Genomic DNA, 18,504 nt, shown 5'->3' with positions numbered 1-18,504 from the left:
CTATATCTTGAAAACTGCGCCTGCTACAAATGAATCCCGCATGGAACGAAGTTAAGTCAACAAGAAACTGTGATTTCATTCGTCCAATGCTTGCTTAGTCTATATCTTGAAAACTGCGCCTGCTACAAATGAATCCCGCATGGAACGAAGTTAAGTCAACAAGAAACTGTGATTTCATTCGTCCAATGCTTGCTTAGTCTATATCTTGAAAACTGCGCCTGCTACAAATGAATCCCGCATGGAACGAAGTTAAGTCAACAAGAAACTGTGATTTCATTCGTCCAATGCTTGCTTAGTCTATATCTTGAAAACTACACCTGCTACAAATGAGTCCCGCATGGAACGAAGTTAAGTCAACAAGAAACTGTGATTTCATTTGTCCAATGCTTGCTTAGTCTATATCTTGAAAACTGCGCCTGCTACAAATGAATTCCGCATGGAACGAAGTTAAGTCAAAAGAAACTGTGATTTCATTTGTCCAATGCTTGCTTAGTCTATATCTTGAAAACTGCGCCTGCTACAAATGAGTCCCGCATGGAACGAAGTTAAGTCAACAAGAAACTGTGATTTCATTTGTCCAATGCTTGCTTAGTCTATATCTTGAAAACTATTCCTGCTACAAATGAGTCCCGCATGGAACGAAGTTAAGTCAAAAAGAAACTGTGATTTCATTCGTCCAATGCTTGCTTAGTCTATATCTTGAAAACTGCGCCTGCTACAAATGAATCCCGCATGGAACGAAGTTAAGTCAACAAGAAACTGTGATTTCATTCGTCCAATGCTTGCTTAGTCTATATCTTGAAAACTGCGCCTGCTACAAATGAATCCCGCATGGAACGAAGTTAAGTCAACAAGAAAATGTGATTTCATTTGTCCAATGCTTGCTTAGTCTATATCTTGAAAACTGCGCCTGCTACAAATGAATCCCGCATGGAACGAAGTTAAGTCAACAAGAAACTGTGATTTCATTCGTCCAATGCTTGCTTAGTCTATATCTTGAAAACTGCGCCTGCTACAAATGAATCCCGCATGGAACGAAGTTAAGTCAACAAGAAACTGTGATTTCATTTGTCCAATGCTTGCTTAGTCTATATCTTGAAAACTGCGCCTGCTACAAATGAATCCCGCATGGAACGAAGTTAAGTCAACAAGAAACTGTGATTTCATTTGTCCAATGCTTGCTTAGTCTATATCTTGAAAACTGCGCCTGCTACAAATGAATCCCGCATGGAACGAAGTTAAGTCAACAAGAAACTGTGATTTCATTTGTCCAATGCTTGCTTAGTCTATATCTTGAAAACTGCGCCTGCTACAAATGATACCCGCATGGAACGAAGTTAAATCAAAAAGAAACTGTGATTTCATTTGTCCAATGCTTGCTTAGTCTATATCTTGAAAACTGCGCCTGCTACAAATGAATCCCGCATGGAACGAAGTTAAGTCAACAAGAAACTGTGATTTCATTTGTCCAATGCTTGCTTAGTCTATATCTTGAAAACTGCGCCTGCTACAAATGAATCCCGCATGGAACGAAGTTAAGTCAACAAGAAACTGTGATTTCATTTGTCCAATGCTTGCTTAGTCTATATCTTGAAAACTGCGCCTGCTACAAATGAATCCCGCATGGAACGAAGTTAAGTCAACAAGAAACTGTGATTTCATTTGTCCAATGCTTGCTTAGTCTATATCTTGAAAACTGCGCCTGCTACAAATGAATCCCGCATGGAACGAAGTTAAGTCAACAAGAAACTGTGATTTCATTTGTCCAATGCTTGCTTAGTCTATATCTTGAAAACTGCGCCTGCTACAAATGAATCCCGCATGGAACGAATTTAAGTCAACAAGAAACTGTGATTTCATTCGTCCAATGCTTGCTTAGTCTATATCTTGAAAACTGCGCCTGCTACAAATGAATCCCGCATGGAACGAAGTTAAGTCAACAAGAAACTGTGATTTCATTTGTCCAATGCTTGCTTAGTCTATATCTTGAAAACTACGCCTGCTACAAATGAATCCCGCATGGAACGAAGTTAAGTCAACAAGAAACTGTGATTTCATTTGTCCAATGCTTGCTTAGTCTATATCTTGAAAACTACGCCTGCTACAAATGAATCCCGCATGGAACGAAGTTAAGTCAACAAGAAACTGTGATTTCATTTGTCCAATGCTTGCTTAGTCTATATCTTGAAAAATGCGCCTGCTACAAATGTGTCCCGCATGGAACGAAGTTAAGTCAACAAGAAACTGCGATTTCATTCGTCCAATGCTTGCTTAGTCTATATCTTGAAAACTACGCCTGCTACAAATGAGTCCCGCATGGAACGAAGTTAAGTCAACAAGAAACTGTGATTTCATTTGTCCAATGCTTGCTTAGTCTATATCTTGAAAACTGCGCCTGCTACAAATGAATCCCGCATGGAACGAAGTTAAGTCAACAAGAAACTGTGATTTCATTTGTCCAATGCTTGCTTAGTCTATATCTTGAAAACTGCGCCTGCTACAAATGAATCCCGCATGGAACGAAGTTAAGTCAACAAGAAACTGTGATTTCATTCGTCCAATGCTTGCTTAGTCTATATCTTGAAAACTGCGCCTGCTACAAATGAATCCCGCATGGAACGAAGTTAAGTCAAAAGAAACTGTGATTTCATTTGTCCAATGCTTGCTTAGTCTATATCTTGAAAACTGCGCCTGCTACAAATGAATCCCGCATGGAACGAAGTTAAGTCAACAAGAAACTGTGATTTCATTTGTCCAATGCTTGCTTAGTCTATATCTTGAAAACTGCGCCTGCTACAAATGAATCCCGCATGGAACGAAGTTAAGTCAACAAGAAACTGTGATTTCATTTGTCCAATGCTTGCTTAGTCTATATCTTGAAAACTACGCCTGCTACAAATGAATCCCGCATGGAACGAAGTTAAGTCAACAAGAAACTGTGATTTCATTTGTCCAATGCTTGCTTAGTCTATATCTTGAAAACTGCGCCTGCTACAAATGAATCCCGCATGGAACGAAGTTAAGTCAACAAGAAACTGTGATTTCATTTGTCCAATGCTTGCTTAGTCTATATCTTGAAAACTATGCCTGCTACAAATGAATCCCGCATGGAACGAAGTTAAGTCAACAAGAAACTGTGATTTCATTTGTCCAATGCTTGCTTAGTCTATATCTTGAAAACTACGCCTGCTACAAATGAGTCCCGCATGGAACGAAGTTAAGTCAACAAGAAACTGTGATTTCATTCGTCCAATGCTTGCTTAGTCTATATCTTGAAAACTACGCCTGCTACAAATGAATCCCGCATGGAACGAAGTTAAGTCAACAAGAAACTGTGATTTCATTTGTCCAATGCTTGCTTAGTCTATATCTTGAAAACTATTCCTGCTACAAATGAGTCCCGCATGGAACGAAGTTAAGTCAACAAGAAACTGTGATTTCATTTGTCCAATGCTTGCTTAGTCTATATCTTGAAAACTGCGCCTGCTACAAATGAATCCCGCATGGAACGAAGTTAAGTCAAAAAGAAACTGTGATTTCATTTGTCCAATGCTTGCTTAGTCTATATCTTGAAAACTGCGCCTGCTACAAATGAATCCCGCATGGAACGAAGTTAAGTCAACAAGAAACTGTGATTTCATTTGTCCAATGCTTGCTTAGTCTATATCTTGAAAACTATTCCTGCTACAAATGAGTCCCGCATGGAACGAAGTTAAGTCAACAAGAAACTGCGATTTCATTCGTCCAATGCTTGCTTTGTCTATATCTTGAAAACTACGCCTGCTACAAATGAATCCCGCATGGAACGAAGTTAAGTCAACAAGAAACTGTGATTTCATTTGTCCAATGCTTGCTTAGTCTATATCTTGAAAACTGCGCCTGCTACAAATGAATCCCGCATGGAACGAAGTTAAGTCAACAAGAAACTGTGATTTCATTTGTCCAATGCTTGCTTAGTCTATATCTTGAAAACTGCGCCTGCTACAAATGAATCCCGCATGGAACGAAGTTAAGTCAACAAGAAACTGTGATTTCATTCGTCCAATGCTTGCTTAGTCTATATCTTGAAAACTGCGCCTGCTACAAATGAATCCCGCATGGAACGAAGTTAAGTCAACAAGAAACTGTGATTTCATTTGTCCAATGCTTGCTTAGTCTATATCTTGAAAACTGCGCCTGCTACAAATGAATCCCGCATGGAACGAAGTTAAGTCAACAAGAAACTGTGATTTCATTCGTCCAATGCTTGCTTAGTCTATATCTTGAAAACTGCGCCTGCTACAAATGAATCCCGCATGGAACGAAGTTAAGTCAACAAGAAACTGTGATTTCATTTGTCCAATGCTTGCTTAGTCTATATCTTGAAAAATGCGCCTGCTACAAATGAATCCCGCATGGAACGAAGTTAAGTCAACAAGAAACTGTGATTTCATTCGTCCAATGCTTGCTTAGTCTATATCTTGAAAACTGCGCCTGCTACAAATGATACCCGCATGGAACGAAGTTAAATCAAAAAGAAACTGTGATTTCATTTGTCCAATGCTTGCTTAGTCTATATCTTGAAAACTGCGCCTGCTACAAATGAATCCCGCATGGAACGAAGTTAAGTCAACAAGAAACTGTGATTTCATTTGTCCAATGCTTGCTTAGTCTATATCTTGAAAACTGCGCCTGCTACAAATGAATCCCGCATGGAACGAAGTTAAATCAAAAAGAAACTGTGATTTCATTTGTCCAATGCTTGCTTAGTCTATATCTTGAAAACTATTCCTGCTACAAATGAATCCCGCATGGAACGAAGTTAAGTCAACAAGAAACTGTGATTTCTTTCGTCCAAATCTTGCTTAGTCTATATCTTTGAAACTGCGCCTGCTACAAATGAATCCCGCATGGAACGAAGTTAAGTCAACAAGAAACTGTGATTTCATTTGTCCAATGCTTGTTTAGTCTATATCTTGAAAACTGCGCCTGCTACAAATGAATCCCGCATGGAACGAAGTTAAGTCAACAAGAAACTGTGATTTCATTCGTCCAATGCTTGCTTAGTCTATATCTTGAAAACTGCGCCTGCTACAAATGAATCCCGCATGGAACGAAGTTAAGTCAAAAAGAAACTGTGATTTCATTTGTCCAATGCTTGCTTAGTCTATATCTTGAAAACTGCGCCTGCTACAAATGAATCCCGCATGGAACGAAGTTAAGTCAACAAGAAACTGTGATTTCATTTGTCCAATGCTTGCTTAGTCTATATCTTGAAAACTACGCCTGCTACAAATGAATCCCGCATGGAACGAAGTTAAGTCAACAAGAAACTGTGATTTCATTTGTCCAATGCTTGCTTAGTCTATATCTTGAAAACTGCGCCTGCTACAAATGAATCCCGCATGGAACGAAGTTAAGTCAAAAAGAAACTGTGATTTCATTTGTCCAATGCTTGCTTAGTCTATATCTTGAAAACTATTCCTGCTACAAATGAATCCCGCATGGAACGAAGTTAAGTCAACAAGAAACTGTGATTTCATTTGTCCAATGCTTGCTTAGTCTATATCTTGAAAACTACGCCTGCTACAAATGAATCCCGCATGGAACGAAGTTAAGTCAACAAGAAACTGTGATTTCATTTGTCCAATGCTTGCTTAGTCTATATCTTGAAAACTGCGCCTGCTACAAATGAATCCCGCATGGAACGAAGTTAAGTCAACAAGAAACTGTGATTTCATTTGTCCAATGCTTGCTTAGTCTATATCTTGAAAACTACGCCTGCTACAAATGAATCCCGCATGGAACGAAGTTAAGTCAACAAGAAACTGTGATTTCATTTGTCCAATGCTTGCTTAGTCTATATCTTGAAAACTGTTCCTGCTACAAATGAATCCCGCATGGAACGAAGTTAAGTCAACAAGAAACTGTGATTTCATTTGTCCAATGCTTGCTTAGTCTATATCTTGAAAACTATTCCTGCTACAAATGAGTCCCGCATGGAACGAAGTTAAGTCAACAAGAAACTGTGATTTCATTTGTCCAATGCTTGCTTAGTCTATATCTTGAAAACTACGCCTGCTACAAATGAATCCCGCATGGAACGAAGTTAAGTCAACAAGAAACTGTGATTTCATTTGTCCAATGCTTGCTTAGTCTATATCTTGAAAACTGCGCCTGCTACAAATGAATCCCGCATGGAACGAAGTTAAGTCAACAAGAAACTGTGATTTCATTCGTCCAATGCTTGCTTAGTCTATATCTTGAAAACTGCGCCTGCTACAAATGAATCCCGCATGGAACGAAGTTAAGTCAACATGAAACTGTGATTTCATTTGTCCAATGCTTGCTTAGTCTATATCTTGAAAACTGCGCCTGCTACAAATGAATCCCGCATGGAACGAAGTTAAGTCAACAAGAAACTGTGATTTCATTTGTCCAATGCTTGCTTAGTCTATATCTTGAAAACTGCGCCTGCTACAAATGAATCCCGCATGGAACGAAGTTAAGTCAACAAGAAACTGTGATTTCATTCGTCCAATGCTTGCTTAGTCTATATCTTGAAAACTGCGCCTGCTACAAATGAATCCCGCATGGAACGAAGTTAAGTCAACAAGAAACTGTGATTTCATTTGTCCAATGCTTGCTTAGTCTATATCTTGAAAACTGCGCCTGCTACAAATGAATCCCCATGGAACGAAGTTAAGTCAACAAGAAACTGTGATTTCATTTGTCCAATGCTTGCTTAGTCTATATCTTGAAAACTACGCCTGCTACAAATGAATCCCGCATGGAACGAAGTTAAGTCAACAAGAAACTGTGATTTCATTTGTCCAATGCTTGCTTAGTCTATATCTTGAAAACTATTCCTGCTACAAATGAATCCCGCATGGAACGAAGTTAAGTCAACAAGAAACTGTGATTTCATTTGTCCAATGCTTGCTTAGTCTATATCTTGAAAACTGCGCCTGCTACAAATGAATCCCGCATGGAACGAAGTTAAGTCAACAAGAAACTGTGATTTCATTTGTCCAATGCTTGCTTAGTCTATATCTTGAAAACTGCGCCTGCTACAAATGAATCCCGCATGGAACGAAGTTAAGTCAACAAGAAACTGTGATTTCATTTGTCCAATGCTTGCTTAGTCTATATCTTGAAAACTGCGCCTGCTACAAATGAATCCCGCATGGAACGAAGTTAAGTCAACAAGAAACTGTGATTTCATTTGTCCAATGCTTGCTTAGTCTATATCTTGAAAACTGCGCCTGCTACAAATGAATCCCGCATGGAACGAAGTTAAATCAAAAAGAAACTGTGATTTCATTTGTCCAATGCTTGCTTAGTCTATATCTTGAAAACTGCGCCTGCTACAAATGAATCCCGCATGGAACGAAGTTAAGTCAACAAGAAACTGTGATTTCATTTGTCCAATGCTTGCTTAGTCTATATCTTGAAAACTGCGCCTGCTACAAATGAATCCCGCATGGAACGAAGTTAAGTCAACAAGAAACTGTGATTTCATTCGTCCAATGCTTGCTTAGTCTATATCTTGAAAACTATTCCTGCTACAAATGAGTCCCGCATGGAACGAAGTTAAGTCAACAAGAAACTGTGATTTCATTCGTCCAATGCTTGCTTAGTCTATATCTTGAAAACTACGCCTGCTACAAAGGAGTCCCGCATGGAACGAAGTAAATTCGAAAAGAAACTGTGATTTCATTCGTCCAATGCTTGCTTAGTCTATATCTTGAAAACTACGCCTGCTACAAATGAGTCCCGCATGGAACGAAGTTAAGTCAAAAAGAAACTGTGATTTCATTTGTCCAATGCTTGCTTAGTCTATATCTTGAAAACTGCGCCTGCTACAAATGAATCCCGCATGGAACGAAGTTAAGTCAACAAGAAACTGTGATTTCATTTGTCCAATGCTTGCTTAGTCTATATCTTGAAAACTGCGCCTGCTACAAATGAATCCCGCATGGAACGAAGTTAAGTCAACAAGAAACTGTGATTTCATTTGTCCAATGCTTGCTTAGTCTATATCTTGAAAACTGCGCCTGCTACAAATGAATCCCGCATGGAACGAAGTTAAGTCAACAAGAAACTGTGATTTCATTTGTCCAATGCTTGCTTAGTCTATATCTTGAAAACTGCGCCTGCTACAAATGAATCCCGCATGGAACGAAGTTAAGTCAACAAGAAACTGTGATTTCATTCGTCCAATGCTTGCTTAGTCTATATCTTGAAAACTGCGCCTGCTACAAATGAATCCCGCATGGAACGAAGTTAAGTCAACAAGAAACTGTGATTTCATTCGTCCAATGCTTGCTTAGTCTATATCTTGAAAACTGCGCCTGCTACAAATGAATCCCGCATGGAACGAAGTTAAGTCAACAAGAAACTGTGATTTCATTTGTCCAATGCTTGCTTAGTCTATATCTTGAAAACTGCGCCTGCTACAAATGAATCCCGCATGGAACGAAGTTAAGTCAACAAGAAACTGTGATTTCATTTGTCCAATGCTTGCTTAGTCTATATCTTGAAAACTATTCCTGCTACAAATGAGTCCCGCATGGAACGAAGTTAAGTCAAAAGAAACTGTGATTTCATTTGTCCAATGCTTGCTTAGTCTATATCTTGAAAACTACGCCTGCTACAAATGAGTCCCGCATGGAACGAAGTTAAGTCAACAAGAAACTGTGATTTCATTCGTCCAATGCTTGCTTAGTCTATATCTTGAAAACTACGCCTGCTACAAATGAATCCCGCATGGAACGAAGTTAAGTCAACAAGAAACTGTGATTTCATTTGTCCAATGCTTGCTTAGTCTATATCTTGAAAACTATTCCTGCTACAAATGAGTCCCGCATGGAACGAAGTTAAGTCAACAAGAAACTGTGATTTCATTTGTCCAATGCTTGCTTAGTCTATATCTTGAAAACTATTCCTGCTACAAATGAGTCCCGCATGGAACGAAGTTAAGTCAACAAGAAACTGTGATTTCATTCGTCCAATGCTTGCTTAGTCTATATCTTGAAAACTACGCCTGCTACAAATGAGTCCCGCATGGAACGAAGTTAAGTCAACAAGAAACTGTGATTTCATTCGTCCAATGCTTGCTTAGTCTATATCTTGAAAACTGCGCCTGCTACAAATGAATCCCGCATGGAACGAAGTTAAGTCAACAAGAAACTGTGATTTCATTTGTCCAATGCTTGCTTAGTCTATATCTTGAAAACTGCGCCTGCTACAAATGAATCCCGCATGGAACGAAGTTAAGTCAACAAGAAACTGTGATTTCATTTGTCCAATGCTTGCTTAGTCTATATCTTGAAAACTGCGCGTGCTACAAATGAATCCCGCATGGAACGAAGTTAAGTCAACAAGAAACTGTGATTTCATTTGTCCAATGCTTGCTTAGTCTATATCTTGAAAACTGCGCCTGCTACAAATGAATCCCGCATGGAACGAAGTTAAGTCAACAAGAAACTGTGATTTCATTTGTCCAATGCTTGCTTAGTCTATATCTTGAAAACTGCGCCTGCTACAAATGAATCCCGCATGGAACGAAGTTAAGTCAAAAGAAACTGTGATTTCATTTGTCCAATGCTTGCTTAGTCTATATCTTGAAAACTGCGCCTGCTACAAATGAATCCCGCATGGAACGAAGTTAAGTCAAAAAGAAACTGTGATTTCATTTGTCCAATGCTTGCTTAGTCTATATCTTGAAAACTACGCCTGCTACAAATGAGTCCCGCATGGAACGAAGTTAAGTCAACAAGAAACTGTGATTTCATTTGTCCAATGCTTGCTTAGTCTATATCTTGAAAACTATTCCTGCTACAAATGAGTCCCGCATGGAACGAAGTTAAGTCAACAAGAAACTGTGATTTCATTTGTCCAATGCTTGCTTAGTCTATATCTTGAAAACTATTCCTGCTACAAATGAGTCCCGCATGGAACGAAGTTAATTCGAAAAGAAACTGTGATTTCATTTGTCCAATGCTTGCTTAGTCTATATCTTGAAAACTGCGCCTGCTACAAATGAATCCCGCATGGAACGAAGTTAAGTCAACAAGAAACTGTGATTTCATTTGTCCAATGCTTGCTTAGTCTATATCTTGAAAACTGCGCCTGCTACAAATGAATCCCGCATGGAACGAAGTTAAGTCAACAAGAAACTGTGATTTCATTTGTCCAATGCTTGCTTAGTCTATATCTTGAAAACTGCGCCTGCTACAAATGAATCCCGCATGGAACGAAGTTAAGTCAACAAGAAACTGTGATTTCATTTGTCCAATGCTTGCTTAGTCTATATCTTGAAAACTGCGCCTGCTACAAATGAATCCCGCATGGAACGAAGTTAAGTCAACAAGAAACTGTGATTTCATTTGTCCAATGCTTGCTTAGTCTATATCTTGAAAACTGCGCCTGCTACAAATGAATCCCGCATGGAACGAAGTTAAGTCAACAAGAAACTGTGATTTCATTCGTCCAATGCTTGCTTAGTCTATATCTTGAAAACTGCGCCTGCTACAAATGAATCCCGCATGGAACGAAGTTAAGTCAACAAGAAACTGTGATTTCATTTGTCCAATGCTTGCTTAGTCTATATCTTGAAAACTGCGCCTGCTACAAATGAATCCCGCATGGAACGAAGTTAAATCAAAAAGAAACTGTGATTTCATTTGTCCAATGCTTGCTTAGTCTATATCTTGAAAACTGCGCCTGCTACAAATGAATCCCGCATGGAACGAAGTTAAGTCAACAAGAAACTGTGATTTCATTTGTCCAATGCTTGCTTAGTCTATATCTTGAAACCTGCGCCTGCTACAAATGAATCCCGCATGGAACGAAGTTAAGTCAACAAGAAACTGTGATTTCATTTGTCCAATGCTTGCTTAGTCTATATCTTGAAAACTGCGCCTGCTACAAATGAATCCCGCATGGAACGAAGTTAAGTCAACAAGAAACTGTGATTTCTTTCGTCCAATGCTTGCTTAGTCTATATCTTGAAAACTGCGCCTGCTACAAATGAATCCCGCATGGAACGAAGTTAAGTCAACAAGAAACTGTGATTTCATTCGTCCAATGCTTGCTTAGTCTATATCTTGAAAACTACGCCTGCTACAAATGAATCCCGCATGGAACGAAGTTAAGTCAACAAGAAACTGTGATTTCATTTGTCCAATGCTTGCTTAGTCTATATCTTGAAAACTACGCCTGCTACAAATGAGTCCCGCATGGAACGAAGTTAAGTCAACAAGAAACTGTGATTTCATTTGTCCAATGCTTGCTTAGTCTATATCTTGAAAACTATTCCTGCTACAAATGAATCCCGCATGGAACGAAGTTAAGTCAACAAGAAACTGTGATTTCATTTGTCCAATGCTTGCTTAGTCTATATCTTGAAAACTACGCCTGCTACAAATGAATCCCGCATGGAACGAAGTTAAGTCAACAAGAAACTGTGATTTCATTTGTCCAATGCTTGCTTAGTCTATATCTTGAAAACTGCGCCTGCTACAAATGAATCCCGCATGGAACGAAGTTAAGTCAACAAGAAACTGTGATTTCATTTGTCCAATGCTTGCTTAGTCTATATCTTGAAAACTGCGCCTGCTACAAATGAATCCCGCATGGAACGAAGTTAAGTCAACAAGAAACTGTGATTTCATTTGTCCAATGCTTGCTTAGTCTATATCTTGAAAACTATTCCTGCTACAAATGAGTCCCGCATGGAACGAAGTTAAGTCAACAAGAAACTGTGATTTCATTCGTCCAATGCTTGCTTAGTCTATATCTTGAAAACTACGCCTGCTACAAATGAATCCCGCATGGAACGAAGTTAAGTCAACAAGAAACTGTGATTTCATTTGTCCAATGCTTGCTTAGTCTATATCTTGAAAACTACGCCTGCTACAAATGAGTCCCGCATGGAACGAAGTTAATTCAACAAGAAACTGTGATTTCATTTGTCCAATGCTTGCTTAGTCTATATCTTGAAAACTACGCCTGCTACAAATGAATCCCGCATGGAACGAAGTTAAGTCAACAAGAAACTGTGATTTCATTTGTCCAATGCTTGCTTAGTCTATATCTTGAAAACTATTCCTGCTACAAATGAGTCCCGCATGGAACGAAGTTAAGTCAACAAGAAACTGTGATTTCATTCGTCCAATGCTTGCTTAGTCTATATCTTGAAAACTACGCCTGCTACAAATGAGTCCCGCATGGAACGAAGTTAAGTCAACAAGAAACTGTGATTTCATTTGTCCAATGCTTGCTTAGTCTATATCTTGAAAACTACGCCTGCTACAAATGAATCCCGCATGGAACGAAGTTAAGTCAACAAGAAACTGTGATTTCATTTGTCCAATGCTTGCTTAGTCTATATCTTGAAAACTGCGCCTGCTACAAATGAATCCCGCATGGAACGAAGTTAAGTCAACAAGAAACTGTGATTTCTTTCGTCCAATGCTTGCTTAGTCTATATCTTGAAAACTGCGCCTGCTACAAATGAATCCCACATGGAACGAAGTTAAGTCAACAAGAAACTGTGATTTCATTTGTCCAATGCTTGCTTAGTCTATATCTTGAAAACTGCGCCTGCTACAAATGAATCCCGCATGGAACGAAGTTAAGTCAACAAGAAACTGTGATTTCATTTGTCCAATGCTTGCTTAGTCTATATCTTGAAAACTGCGCCTGCTACAAATGAATCCCGCATGGAACGAAGTTAAGTCAACAAGAAACTGTGATTTCATTTGTCCAATGCTTGCTTAGTCTATATCTTGAAAACTGCGCCTGCTACAAATGAATCCCCATGGAACGAAGTTAAGTCAACAAGAAACTGTGATTTCATTTGTCCAATGCTTGCTTAGTCTATATCTTGAAAACTGCGCCTGCTACAAATGAATCCCGCATGGAACGAAGTTAAGTCAACAAGAAACTGTGATTTCATTTGTCCAATGCTTGCTTAGTCTATATCTTGAAAACTACGCCTGCTACAAATGAATCCCGCATGGAACGAAGTTAAGTCAACAAGAAACTGTGATTTCATTTGTCCAATGCTTGCTTAGTCTATATCTTGAAAACTGCGCCTGCTACAAATGAATCCCGCATGGAACGAAGTTAAGTCAACAAGAAACTGTGATTTCATTTGTCCAATGCTTGCTTAGTCTATATCTTGAAAACTGCGCCTGCTACAAATGAATCCCGCATGGAACGAAGTTAAGTCAACAAGAAACTGTGATTTCATTTGTCCAATGCTTGCTTAGTCTATATCTTGAAAACTACGCCTGCTACAAATGAATCCCGCATGGAACGAAGTTAAGTCAACAAGAAACTGTGATTTCATTTGTCCAATGCTTGCTTAGTCTATATCTTGAAAACTGCGCCTGCTACAAATGAGTCCCGCATGGAACGAAGTTAAGTCAACAAGAAACTGTGATTTCATTTGTCCAATGCTTGCTTAGTCTATATCTTGAAAACTATTCCTGCTACAAATGAGTCCCGCATGGAACGAAGTTAAGTCAACAAGAAACTGTGATTTCATTTGTCCAATGCTTGCTTAGTCTATATCTTGAAAACTACGCCTGCTACAAATGAATCCCGCATGGAACGAAGTTAAGTCAACAAGAAACTGTGATTTCATTTGTCCAATGCTTGCTTAGTCTATATCTTGAAAACTACGCCTGCTACAAATGAATCCCACATGGAACGAAGTTAAGTCAACAAGAAACTGTGATTTCATTTGTCCAATGCTTGCTTAGTCTATATCTTGAAAACTGTTCCTGCTACAAATGAATCCCGCATGGAACGAAGTTAAGTCAACAAGAAACTGTGATTTCATTTGTCCAATGCTTGCTTAGTCTATATCTTGAAAACTATTCCTGCTACAAATGAGTCCCGCATGGAACGAAGTTAAGTCAACAAGAAACTGTGATTTCATTCGTCCAATGCTTGCTTAGTCTATATCTTGAAAACTATTCCTGCTACAAATGAGTCCCGCATGGAACGAAGTTAAGTCAACAAGAAACTGTGATTTCATTCGTCCAATGCTTGCTTAGTCTATATCTTGAAAACTACGCCTGCTACAAATGAGTCCCGCATGGAACGAAGTTAAGTCAACAAGAAACTGTGATTTCATTTGTCCAATGCTTGCTTAGTCTATATCTTGAAAACTATTCCTGCTACAAATGAGTCCCGCATGGAACGAAGTTAAGTCAACAAGAAACTGTGATTTCATTCGTCCAATGCTTGCTTAGTCTATATCTTGAAAACTACGCCTGCTACAAATGAGTCCCGCATGGAACGAAGTTAAGTCAACAAGAAACTGTGATTTCATTTGTCCAATGCTTGCTTAGTCTATATCTTGAAAACTATTCCTGCTACAAATGAGTCCCGCATGGAACGAAGTTAAGTCAACAAGAAACTGTGATTTCATTCGTCCAATGCTTGCTTAGTCTATATCTTGAAAACTGCGCCTGCTACAAATGAATCCCGCATGGAACGAAGTTAAGTCAACAAGAAACTGTGATTTCATTTGTCCAATGCTTTGTTAGTCTATATCTTGAAAACTGCGCCTGCTACAAATGAATCCCGCATGGAACGAAGTTAAGTCAACAAGAAACTGTGATTTCATTTGTCCAATGCTTGCTTAGTCTATATCTTGAAAACTGCGCCTGCTACAAATGAATCCCGCATGGAACGAAGTTAAGTCAACAAGAAACTGTGATTTCATTTGTCCAATGCTTGCTTAGTCTATATCTTGAAAACTACGCCTGCTACAAATGAATCCCGCATGGAACGAAGTTAAGTCAACAAGAAACTGTGATTTCATTTGTCCAATGCTTGCTTAGTCTATATCTTGAAAACTATTCCTGCTACAAATGAATCCCGCATGGAACGAAGTTAAGTCAACAAGAAACTGTGATTTCATTTGTCCAATGCTTGCTTAGTCTATATCTTGAAAACTATTCCTGCTACAAATGAGTCCCGCATGGAACGAAGTTAAGTCAACAAGAAACTGTGATTTCATTTGTCCAATGCTTGCTTAGTCTATATCTTGAAAACTGCGCCTGCTACAAATGAATCCCGCATGGAACGAAGTTAAGTCAACAAGAAACTGTGATTTCATTTGTCCAATGCTTGCTTAGTCTATATCTTGAAAACTGCGCCTGCTACAAATGAATCCCGCATGGAACGAAGTTAAGTCAACAAGAAACTGTGATTTCATTCGTCCAATGCTTGCTTAGTCTATATCTTGAAAACTACGCCTGCTACAAATGAGTCCCGCATGGAACGAAGTTAAGTCAACAAGAAACTGTGATTTCATTTGTCCAATGCTTGCTTAGTCTATATCTTGAAAACTGCGCCTGCTACAAATGAATCCCGCATGGAACGAAGTTAAGTCAACAAGAAACTGTGATTTCATTTGTCCAATGCTTGCTTAGTCTATATCTTGAAAACTGCGCCTGCTACAAATGAATCCCGCATGGAACGAAGTTAAGTCAACAAGAAACTGTGATTTCATTTGTCCAATGCTTGCTTAGTCTATATCTTGAAAACTGCGCCTGCTACAAATGAATCCCGCATGGAACGAAGTTAAGTCAACAAGAAACTGTGATTTCATTCGTCCAATGCTTGCTTAGTCTATATCTTGAAAACTACGCCTGCTACAAATGAATCCCGCATGGAACGAAGTTAAGTCAACAAGAAACTGTGATTTCATTTGTCCAATGCTTGCTTAGTCTATATCTTGAAAACTATTCCTGCTACAAATGAGTCCCGCATGGAACGAAGTTAAGTCAAAAGAAACTGTGATTTCATTTGTCCAATGCTTGCTTAGTCTATATCTTGAAAACTATTCCTGCTACAAATGAGTCCCACATGGAACGAAGTTAAGTCAACAAGAAACTGTGATTTCATTCGTCCAATGCTTGTTTAGTCTATATCTTGAAAACTATTCCTGCTACAAATGAATCCCGCATGGAACGAAGTTAAGTCAACAAGAAACTGTGATTTCATTTGTCCAATGCTTGCTTAGTCTATATCTTGAAAACTGCGCCTGCTACAAATGAGTCCCGCATGGAACGAAGTTAAGTCAAAAGAAACTGTGATTTCATTTGTCCAATGCTTGCTTAGTCTATATCTTGAAAACTATTCCTGCTACAAATGAGTCCCGCATGGAACGAAGTTAAGTCAACAAGAAACTGTGATTTCATTCGTCCAATGCTTGCTTAGTCTATATCTTGAAAACTACGCCTGCTACAAATGAGTCCCGCATGGAACGAAGTTAAGTCAACAAGAAACTGTGATTTCATTTGTCCAATGCTTGCTTAGTCTATATCTTGAAAACTGCGCCTGCTACAAATGAATCCCGCATGGAACGAAGTTAAGTCAACAAGAAACTGTGATTTCATTCGTCCAACGCTTGCTTAGTCTATATCTTGAAAACTGCGCCTGCTACAAATGAATCCCGCATGGAACGAAGTTAAGTCAACAAGAAACTGTGATTTCATTTGTCCAATGCTTGCTTAGTCTATATCTTGAAAACTGCGCCTGCTACAAATGAATCCCGCATGGAACGAAGTTAAGTCAACAAGAAACTGTGATTTCATTCGTCCAATGCTTGCTTAGTCTATATCTTGAAAACTGCGCCTGCTACAAATGAATCCCGCATGGAACGAAGTTAAGTCAACAAGAAACTGTGATTTCATTCATCCAATGCTTGCTTAGTCTATATCTTGAAAACTGCGCCTGCTACAAATGAATCCCGCATGGAACGAAGTTAAGTCAACAAGAAACTGTGATTTCATTTGTCCAATGCTTGCTTAGTCTATATCTTGAAAACTGCGCCTGCTACAAATGAATCCCGCATGGAACGAAGTTAAGTCAACAAGAAACTGTGATTTCATTGGTCCAATGCTTGCTTAGTCTATATCTTGAAAACTACGCCTGCTACAAATGAATCCCGCATGGAACGAGTTAAGTCAACAAGAAACTGTGATTTCATTTGTCCAATGCTTGCTTAGTCTATATCTTGAAAACTATTCCTGCTACAAATGAATCCCGCATGGAACGAAGTTAAGTCAACAAGAAACTGTGATTTCATTTGTCCAATGCTTGCTTAGTCTATATCTTGAAAACTATTCCTGCTACAAATGAGTCCCGCATGGAACGAAGTTAAGTCAACAAGAAACTGTGATTTCATTCGTCCAATGCTTGCTTAGTCTATATCTTGAAAACTGCGCCTGCTACAAATGAATCCCGCATGGAACGAAGTTAAGTCAACAAGAAACTGTGATTTCATTCGTCCAATGCTTGCTTAGTCTATATCTTGAAAACTGCGCCTGCTACAAATGAATCCCGCATGGAACGAAGTTAAGTCAACAAGAAACTGTGATTTCATTCGTCCAATGCTTGCTTAGTCTATATCTTGAAAACTGTGCCTGCTACAAATGAATCCCGCATGGAACGAAGTTAAGTCAACAAGAAACTGTGATTTCATTCGTCCAATGCTTGCTTAGTCTATATCTTGAAAACTGCGCCTGCTACAAATGAATCCCGCATGGAACGAAGTTAAGTCAACAAGAAACTGTGATTTCATTCGTCCAATGCTTGCTTAGTCTATATCTTGAAAACTATGCCTGCTACAAATGAGTCCCGCATGGAACGAAGTTAATTCGACAAGAAACTGCGATTTCATTCGTCCAATGCTTGCTTAGTCTATATCTTGAAAACTACGCCTGCTACAAATGAATCCCGCATGGAACGAAGTTAAGTCAACAAGAAACTGTGATTTCATTTGTCCAATGCTTGTTTAGTCTATATCTTGAAAACTTCGCCTGCTACAAATGAGTCCCGCATGGAACGAAGTTAATTCGACAAGAAACTGCGATTCCATTCGCCAAACGCTTCTTTAATCTGTATCTTGAAACCTACGTCGGCGAGAAATGAGTAGCGCTTGGTAAGAAGAAAATTCGCTTAGAAACTTCAGCACCATTCGCGAACATTACCCTTCCCTATATCTTGAAACCTATGCCTGCTACAACCGAGGCCCACATGGAAAGAAGTTAACTCGCCAAGAACATGCGATTCCATTCGCCAAACACTTCCTTAGTCTTTAGCTTGAAAACTTCGCCTGCTACAAATTAGTCCCGCTTGGAACGAAGAGAATAGACTTAGAAATACCAACTCCATTGGCAACAACTTGCACAGCCTATCGTGAAAACTACGCCTGCTACAACTGAGTCTCACTTGTAACCAGGTTAATTCGCCAAGAATTCGCCATTCAACAAACGCTTCCTTAGTGTATATCCTGATATCTATGCCTGCTACAAATGAGTCCCACTAGGAACAAAGAGAATTCGCTTAGAAACTGCAATTCCTTTTGCGAAAACTTGCCCAGAGTCTATCTTGAAAACTGCGCGTGCTACAGCTGAGTCCCACTTCGACCCAAGTTAATTGTTCAAGAAACTGCGATTCCATTCACCAAATGCTTCTGTAATCTGTATCTTG

The sequence above is a fragment of the Rattus rattus genome, chromosome 1, assembly GCF_011064425.1.
Source record: "Rattus rattus isolate New Zealand chromosome 1, Rrattus_CSIRO_v1, whole genome shotgun sequence".
Lineage (NCBI taxonomy): Eukaryota > Metazoa > Chordata > Mammalia > Rodentia > Muridae > Rattus > Rattus rattus.
Note: the sequence above shows the minus strand (reverse complement) of the source record.